This window comes from Pipistrellus kuhlii, unplaced genomic scaffold (genome assembly GCF_014108245.1).
Source record: "Pipistrellus kuhlii isolate mPipKuh1 unplaced genomic scaffold, mPipKuh1.p scaffold_m20_p_17, whole genome shotgun sequence".
In the NCBI taxonomy this organism is placed as follows: Eukaryota; Metazoa; Chordata; class Mammalia; order Chiroptera; family Vespertilionidae; genus Pipistrellus; species Pipistrellus kuhlii.
In genome coordinates, this window is record NW_023425482.1 from 28,684,295 (window position 1) to 28,694,169 (window position 9,875).

Genomic DNA, 9,875 nt, shown 5'->3' on the forward strand with positions numbered 1-9,875 from the left:
CCATGACTGAGCATGGCTGGGACCTCATACTCGATGCTCCCTCACCCCAATATTATCCTCACGCCTCTCCTCCAGCTGAAGCTGATGTGGGCCAGCAACACGGGCCCGGAAACCCCCACAGGGCTGGCAAGACTTGGGGAGAGTAAGCTGGCTGTTCAGCTTCGTCTGCGCCTCTGGCGGCTGTTTCTGTGCGAGGTGGGACGTCTCTGTGACCTCGGGGCTCCGAGATTTATTTTTCACTCGAGGCTTCAAAGGGGTCTCCTGTTCTCAGCATCCCATTCCGGGGAGATGCTCTGAGTAGGCCTATGGTGACTTCAGGCTTGTGCTGGAAACCTTAGCAGGGCCCGCCAGAGGGAACATTATGCTTTTCCCACTCCTACTCCCAGTAAGAGAAACCACCAGGCCCTTCCCGCCCCTCCTAATGGGGGAGAGTGGACAGGGGGACCTCACAGTCATGAAGGGACTAAAAGTTGGGATTTTCCCATTCCATATAATCTTGTTAATGTCTGTATGTGCTGTCTCCCAAAAACATTGAGAGCATCATAGAGTCAAAACTGACTATCCTTCTTGTGTCTCTTTGTGAATTTCTTTTGTCTTGGTATATATATATATATGTATATATATATATATACATATATATATATAGTCATAAATATATATAAATTTCAATATATCATAAGTCTCAAAACGGGGAGAGGGAGAGAAGGAAGAGATTAACCAAAGATCTTATATGCATACTAGAGGCCTGGTGCATGGATTCATGCACTAGTGGGGTCCCTTGGCCTGGGCCTAGGGGGATCAGACCCAAACCGGCAGTCCGACATCCCCTGGGGGGTCCTGGATTAGGAGAGAGTGCAGGCCAGGCCGAGGGACCCCACCAGTGCACAAATCTGTGCACCGGGCCTCTAGTGTATGAGTGTGTGTGCACGTGTGTGTGTGTGTGTGTGTGTGTGTGTGTATGAAAAAAACTAGATAAATTGAACATCAACATTTTAAAAATGTTTGTGCATGCAACCTATAAAGGAAGGAAGCCCAACATCCCAGCAAACTGCTTCTTGGTTGCAAGAAGCCTTTGCTGGGAGGGACACAGCCAGACACCCGGGAAGGTGGGGGAGAATCCCTCGGAGGAAGGCACACACGACGCCTATGGTTATTGATCTGCAAAAGTTCTTAAGGACAGGACAGGATGTGCCTCTGGCCGAAGCAGGAAGAGGAAAGCCTGGTAATCAAATCAAGACTTGACAATGAATTAAAAAAAAAAGAAGCACGGCCAATTGTATTAGCAGAGGCTCACAGAGGATTGGGTAGGGAGAGGTGGTGATGGTGATGTCCCAGGAGCTCAGAAAAAAGCAGCCTGACAGAGCAGGTCTTTGAGAGTCTGTCTCGTGTCCCATGTTGTCCAGAGCGGTGGGAGCGTGGGAAACCTGAGCATCACAGGCAGACTGGAGGGCTGGCCAGTGTTCTGGAATACTCTTTTTATTTATTTATTTTTTTTTTAATGAGGGCAACTGTGATAAATATTATTTTATTTTAAATATGTTTTTATTTTATTTTGTTATTTAAAAATATATACTTCATTGCTATTTTTCCAGAGAGGAAGGGAGAGAAACAGAGAGTTAGAAACATCAATGAGAGAGAAACATCGATCAGCTGCCTCCTGCACACCTCCTGCTGGGGATGTGCCCGCAACTAGAGTACATGCCTTTGACCAGAATGGAACTTGGGACCCTTGAGTCCGCAGGCCGACACTCTATCCACTGAGCCAAACCGGCTAGGACTAAATATGTTTTTATCGATTGATTGAGAGAGAGAAGAGAGAGAGAGAGAGAAGAGAAACATGGATCGGTTACTTTCTGCACGCCCCCTACTGGAGATTGAGCCTGCAATCCAGGCATGTACCCTGCCTGGGAATAGAACCTGGGACCTCTCGGTTCATGGAACTCAGCTCAACTGAGTCACAAGGACCAGGGTCTGGAATATTTTTTTTATTTTTATTTTTATACTGATTTGAGAGAGAAAGGGAGAGAGGGAGAGAGAAAGAGATAGACACATCAATGATGAGAGAGAATCACGGACTGGCCGCCTCTTGCACACCCCACACTGGGGAGGGAGCCCGAAACCTGGGCACGTGCCCTGACCTGGAGTCAAGCCATGACCTCCTGGCTCAGAGGTGGATGCTCAACCATTGACAGGCACGCAATACTCTCTGATCTGAGGATCTCGCGTCGGTCCACAGAACAGTAGGAAGGTGTGATCATTGATCAGTCATGTCTACCATGAGCCCGAGATGGGGCCTTGCACCCGGCCTCCTGGACCCTCGGTCGCTGGGAGGACCGGAAACCTGAGCCTGCCCTGGCTGCTGGAGCCATTCTCAGCACTGCCCTCTAGATTCCAGGGGTGCCAGCCTCTGGCTGGAGGCGGGCTCTCCACCGGGCTTCCCTGCGGGGAGAGGAATGTGCTGACAAGCTGGCCTGCGTTCCCAGGCCTCTTCCCGGGGCCTGTGCGACGTGAGCTCCTGGATTGGTGGTCTGGCTTCCTGGCCGGGCTCCTGTGGGTTCGGCGAGTCTGTCCCTTTCCGCCTGGTGAGGGACCCGGGCACTGAAGGCGCTCGGCCTCCAGCTGCCAAGAACCGGCCTCGTCAGCCTCCAGCGCCCCGGGATGCTGGCTGGGAGGGGCTCTCTCTCTGGGTGCCCGGCCTCCCTCTGGACATCACCATGTAGCTCAGTGGTTCTCCACCTTCCTGATGCCACGGCTCTTTCACACAGCTCCTCAGGGTGTGGTGACCCCCAACCATAACAGTATTTTCGTGGCTGCTTCCTAACTGTCATTTTGCTCCTGTTATGAATCGTGATGTAAATCTGTGTTTTCCGATGGTCTTAGGCGACCCCTGCCAGCGGTTCTCAATCTGCGGGGTCAAGACCCCTTTGACAGGGGTCGCCTAAGACCATGGGAACACACAGATATTCACATTACGATTCATTGACAGTGGCAGCAGTACAGTGAGGAAGCAGCCACGGAAATACTGTTATGGCTGGGGGTCACCACGCCACAAGGAGCTGTGTGAAAGGGCCTCGGCGTCAGGAAGGCGGAGAACCCCTGACAGCTGCTCTTCGCCACGTCCATCACTCCGATCACAGCCATGTGCCCTGAGCCGGAATGAGCTGTGGGAGGCCTCCTCCGCTCCCCCCAAACCCCCCCCAATTTTTTTTTACAGCAACAAAAATAACTTTACAAGCCCTTTGAATAATAAAAAAACAACAACAAAAAACACAAACCAGAATAGGGAAGAAAGAAACCCTGTGTTTGGGGGAAGATGGCGAGAACCCACAGGGAAAAAGCAGAAGGAACTGGCCAGGTTTACTCCAGAGCGGGGGAGACCCTCGAGGGGCCGCGGTCCCTGTCACCACGTACCTGACGGACGGGCGGTGGTGATGGGAAAGGGACGGGTGTGTTCCCCGGGGTTCCAGAAAAAAAAAAAAGCCTGCCTACCAGGAGGCAGGAGAGCCAGGAGGCGGATTCTGGCTAGATACCAAAGAGGAACCGTGCAAAACAGGCTTCCTCTCATTCAGATATCATCTTCCGTGTTTTTTGTTTTTGTTTTTTTTTAATCAAGTGCATGAGAAACAGTGTGTGAGAAAAGCGAGTCAGAGCAGGAACTCTGGCGTGGGCCGTCTGGGTTCCCCTTTCCGCTTCTCGCTACGTAAGCATGGGCAAGGGACCGAACTTTCCTCGGCCCGTGTTCTCAGCTAATAATAGTCCCTCCCTCACAAATAGTGCTTGACCCCGGGGGCTGTGGCGAGGAGCGATGACGCCAGACACGTAACGTGCTTAGAAGAGCACATAGGAAGTGCTCGATAAGGGAGGCGATGATTATTTTTTATTATGTTCTCCCTAGAGGCCCGGTGCATGAAATTCATGCACGGAGTTGGGGGGGGGCCTGCACCCTCTCCCAATCTGAGACCCCTTGGGGGATGTCCGACTGCCGGTGTAGGCCCGATCCCCCTCGAAATCTGGGATTTCTTGCACCTAACCGTTCACATGCCTGCCTGCTTGATCACCCCTAACCACTCTGCCTGCCTTCCTGCTGCCCCTAACTGCTTCCCTGCCTGCCTGATCACCTTTAACTGCCTCTGCCTGCCAGCCTGATTGCTCTAACCACCTCTGCTTGCTGGCCTCGTTGTCCCTAACTGCCTCTGCCTCAGCCCCCACCACCGTGGCTTTGCCTGGAGGGGCGTCTGGTCTAATTAGCATATTACCCTTTTATTAGTATAGATACCACCTTTACTATTGAATATTTTTCTTTAAGGAGACACAGTTAAAATATATATATTTTTTATTGATTTCAGAGAGGATCATTGATCAGCTGCCTTCTACTGGGAACTGAGCCTGCTATCCAGGCATTTGCCCTGACTGGGAATTGAACGTGACCTTTTGGTTCACAGGTCAATGCTCAACTACTGAGCTGTGCCGGCTGGGCAGTAGACACATTTTAAAATCTAATTTAATTTTTCAGTTAGTTTATATTTCATATTATTCTGTTGAGTTTCAGGTGGTCAGCATAGTGGGATAGGCAATCACATACTTTACAGAGTGTTCCCTCAACATTTCCCACCCATACTTGTTACTACAATTCTATTTAGTATATTCTCCATGTACTTTACATCCCTGTGACTATTCCGTAACTATGGATTTGTACTTAAAAGACACACACACACATATTTTTATTGATTCCAGAGAGGAAGAGAGAGATAGAAACATCAGTAGTGAGAGAGAATCATTGATCGGCTGCCGCCTGCATGCCCCTTACTGGGGATGGAGCCCCCAACCTGGGCAGGTGCCCTGTATCGTTATTGAACCTGGGACCCTTCAGTCCACAGGCCAACACTCCATCCACTGAGCCATACCTCTTAATTTGTACCTCTTAATCCCTTCACCTTTTTTTCCTCCTCCCAGGTAACCATCCATCTGTTCTCTGTAGCTGAGTCTGCTTCTGTTTTGTTTGTTCATTTACGTTGTTCTTTAGATTCCACACATATGTGAACTCACACGGTGTTTTCAGTAGACACATTATTTGCATACATTTACTTAAAAAAAACACACAAAACCAAACACACTTTATATCGTTATTGTAAGTGCGAAGCCAGCAACACGTGCCACATCTGGGTGGAAACCGCAAAGACAAACATACAACACCGTGCTGTCACTAAACCTGGGCTCCCATTGCCGGTCCGAGGCCCCGGGTTCGAGGCCTGCTGCCTTCTCCACAAAGAGGAAGACCAGCCAGTGTGACTGGAACATTCTGGCACTTCCCTGAGACGTCTTCTGCTGACTGCGGTCAGAAGGCAGAGTCTGCCAAGTTCAGGAAGTGAAAGGCCAGTATGGCTGGAACCCCTGCTCCGGGGAGCGAGCACAGAGGGCTGCAGAGGGAGGGTCTACCCTCACGGACCACGGGAGGGTCGGCACTGGGCCACCGTCAGAAACACTTCTCAGCCCCCCTGGGACTCACCAGCCACAGCCCAAGGCCGCCGACAGGTTCCAGAGGCCCCGAGGCCTCTCCCTTCCTTCTGCCCGAAGGCGGTTTCTGGCCCCGGGAGGTGGGCAGGCAGGGTGCGGAACCGGCCGGAAGTGCACGTGAGCCCAGCAGCGTGGCTCAGGGGCTGAGCATCAGCCTACGAACCAGGAGGTCAGGGTTCGATTCCCGGGGTCAGGGCACAGGCCCGGGTGGCGGGCTCCATCCCCAGTGTGGGGCGAGCAGGAGGCAGCTGATCCAGGATTCTCTCTCATCATGGATGTTTCTCTCTCTCTCCCTCTCCCTTCCCCTCTGAAATCAATAAAAAGACATATTTAGAAAAGAAGAACATGTGTAGCAATGCTCCATCCAGGAGGAATGGGGAGGGGGCTTTCTTGCCTCTTTGGGGGACACACCATCTCTCCAGGGGTCCTTGGAGGAACCATGGGGGTGACCCAGCCGTCACCTCCTGTATGCCATACAGTTTGCGGGCTTTCCTCCCTTCCTGGGCTCCGTTCCCTCTCCCTGGGTTTGCCGGGATCCCCTTCCAAATGAGTTCCTGGCACCCAAATCCTTGCCTCATGACCCGCTTTCGGGGGACCCCAACTGTGGCACAGTTTGAAATTCTGACGATGGGATGAAGGAGCGGCCCAATGAGAGAGCTCCATTTTTGGGGGGTTGGGGGTGGGGCATTTAACACATGGCCAAGTATGCGCAATAGAGCTTCAAGACTCAGGCATTCACTAGATGGAAAGGCCACACTTAAAAAAAAAAATGTTTTATTGATTTTTTACAGAGAGGAAGGGAGAGGGATAGAGAGTTAGAAACATCGATGAGAGAGAAATATGGATCAGCTGCCTCCTGCACACCTGCTACCAGGGATGTGCCTGAAACCAAGGTACATGCCCTTGACCAGAATCGAACCTGGGAACCTTCAGTCTGCAGGCCGATGCTCTATCCACTGAGCCACACCAGTCAGGGCTCACCTCTGATTCTTTTTTTGCCATTTTATCTCCAGCATCTCCCAGACTGCCTGCACACAGTAGGCTCTCAGAGACCAATGCATTTTGACCGAACCAATGAGTCAGTTCAGGGACAGCGCTTCGCTGGCAGCCACGAGAGCGGGAGTTTCAGAACGCACCACCCACCAGGCCGCCCAGTGCTCAGTGCCACTGCTCTCTGCGGTCCCGCAGTCAGTCACCCAGGAAAGCCCCAGACGGCGGTACTTTTGTCCTTGGCTCTGGGGTCAGACCGCCTGGGTTCAAGTTCGGGATCTGCCTCTTATTATCCGCAACCCTGAGCAAGTTCCCCGGCCTCTCTGAGCCCCAATGCGGTCATGATAGCCCTTCTTTTCAGTGTTTCCCAAACTTTTGACGTATGTGCACCCCTTCTATCATTTTCGTAACGCTGAGTACCCCTCGAACTCACGAGAACGTAGAATGAGGCGCAGCTAAGCACGGTGCAGTGCATATCCCCACCAAACTCCGGTGCAACGCGTACCAGCCCCCCACCCCAAACTCTTCCCGTACCCCTGGGGGTACGCGTACCACACTTTGGGGAGCATTGTATGGTGGGAAGGCAAGGTGGCGATCCCACAGGGAGCACGGTGTCCGGCACAGGCACGCCCTTCATAAACATTACTTTTAAAATAAAAAAATTTTAACCCTCACTGGAGGATATTTCCCCCATTGATTTTTCGAGAGAGTGGAAGAGAGAGGGAAAGACAGAGAGAAACATCCATGTGAGAGAAACACATCGATGGGTTGCCTCCTGCATGTGCCCTGACCAGGGCCCCAGCCAGGGAGAAGGAGCCTGCAGCCTAAGTACAGGAATCGAACCCAGGGCCTCTGGGTCGACAGGCCGATGCTCTATCTACTGAGCCAAACAGCAAACGTTACCTTTTACGGTGAACCATTGCCACGCCAACTCGTAAGAGTTTTATGCTATCATACCCATTTTGCAGATGAGGAGAATGAGGCGAGGGCGGTTCAGTGACTTCCGGGGGCGGTCCTCTAAGGGAGGGCTGGTTCTGGGGACTCGAAGCCCATGTGGGTCCCCACTTGACTGTAACGTAAATATAAGGGGTCTCTTTTATTAGCCATCAGCTACGTTTGCCACAACGAGGGGGGCAGCCCCAGCGGCCCCAGAGCTTCTGCGGGATCAGGGTAAGGAGGAATCAGTCCCCCTCCCCCTCACACACACACACACACATAGACACACACACAGACACACAGACACACACACAGACACACACACATACAGACACACACATACAGACACACACAGACACACACAGGCACACACAGACACACACAGAGACACACACATACAGACACACACATACAGACACACAGACACACACACAGACAGACACACACAGACACACAGGCACACACACAGACACACACACAGACACACACACATACAGACACACACAGACACACACACACAGACACACACACAGAGAGACACACACAGACAGACACACACAGACAGACACACACAGGCACACACACAGACACACACACAGACACACACAGACACACATACAGACACACACATACAGACACACACAGACACACACACAGAGACACACACACATACAGACACACACATACAGACACACACAGACACACAGGCACACACACAGACACACACACAGACACAGGCACACACACAGACACACACAGACAGACACACACACAGAGAGACACACACAGACAGACACACACAGGCACACACACAGACACACACAGTCACACAGACACACACACAGACACACACAGAGACACACACACACACAGACACACACAGACACACACACAGACACACACACACACACACACACACACACACACACACTTCCCCACGAGTCTTCCCTCACCCCCCACATCAGTGTCTGTCTGCTCGCCGCCCACGGCCCAGCTCAGCGCTTTCAAAGCCAGCCCGTGGGGAGGAGGGTGTGGCCTGGTTTTCCGGGGTTGACAGCTCAAAGGCGGCGGCGGCGGCATTTCCTGCTTAAAAGCCACTTAGAACCCGAAGGAGAAAAGAAGAATCAGCAGTCTGGGCTGCCGCACACGCGTCCTGGGGCTTTTCCAGCCCTTTCCATCCAGGGGCCGCCGACGTGGCTGCTGCATGGAACCGCTTGGAAGCTTTTATTATTATTATTATTATTATTATTATTATTAACTATTATTATTTTAAAACACTTCTATTGACTTCACAGAGGAAGGGAGAGGGAGGGGGAGATAGAAACATCAACGACCAGAGAATCATGGACCCGCCGCCTCCTGCACGCGCCGCACTGGGGATGGAGCCTGCAACCCCGGCCTGGGCCCTGACGGGGAACGGAACCGTGACCTCCTGTGTCCTGGGTCCGCGCTCCGCCACTGAGCCACACCGGCCGGGCGTGCTTGGCAGCTTTTCAACATCCAGATGCCCAGGCCTGGACCCAGACCACTCACCCCGGAGTCTCCGGGGCACCAGACTTTAAACAACAACAACAACAACAAAATAACACGAATCCCCAAGCGATGCCAAGGTGCGGCCACGTCTGAGGAAGGGGCCTCGGCCCTGCCCAGCCAGCGCTCCGCTGCAGTGGATGCGGGGCACCAGCCTCGCTTCTCTGCGTGCGGGACGTGCCGCCCCGGGCCCCGGGCCCCGGGCACGCTCCCCGGGGAGGTCCGTGCGCCAGCGCCCGGGGCTCCCTCTGCCCCGGGGCCCCCTCTGCCCCGGCCCCGCTGGGAGGCGGCGGGTCTCCGGGTCCCGATCGGCGCGGGGCCGCTCCGACCTCCCCGGGGATCCCTGCCCCCCGCGCCCCGCGGCCCCCCACCCCCCCCAAGTTCAAGGGGAACGCCGGGGCGCGGGATCCTACCTTGGCCGCCTGCGCTGCCCGCCAGCCCCCGGGATGCGGAGGCTCAGGTTCGATCTGCCTGTCTGTCCGCCTGCCTGTCCGCCTGCCTGCCTGTCTGTGTGTCTGCGCGTCTGTGAGTCCGTCCCGGCTCCGCCGTCCTCTCCCCGGCGCCGCCGAGCAGCGCCCGCTGGAGCGCAGCGCCACCTCGTGGCCGCGGGCGGCCGTGCGGGGCCGGGCCTGGGAGGTGAGCGCCCGGCTCCTGGCGGAAATGCTGCCTCCGCCTCCCACGTGGGTGGTTTTCCAAGAAGCTGGGAACCCCAGGCGCCCCGCGGGGCGGGGTGGGAACGCCTTCCCTGTGCAGAGGGCGCTGCGACCTGAGCTGGCTGCTTGCTTGCTTGCATGCTTGCTTGCTTGCTTGCTTGCTTTCTTTCTTTCTTTCTTTCTTTCTTTCTTTCTTTCTTTCTTTCTTTCTTTCTTTCTTTCTTTCTTTCTTTTTCTCTCTTTCTTTCTCTC

The 9,875-nt window shown here is 53.8% G+C and overlaps 1 protein-coding gene across 1 annotated transcript in view; it reads right to left on the reverse strand.

Annotated features, from left to right (window-relative positions):
• Positions 1-9,402, reverse strand: part of CHD9 (chromodomain helicase DNA binding protein 9) — a 143,932-nt gene extending 134,530 nt beyond the window's left edge. The window contains exon 1 of the mRNA XM_045582868.1: positions 9,384-9,402. The gene's annotated coding sequence lies outside the window, so the exon portion shown is untranslated. The remainder of the gene's footprint in view (positions 1-9,383) is intronic.
• Between the last annotated feature and the right edge of the window lie 473 nt (positions 9,403-9,875).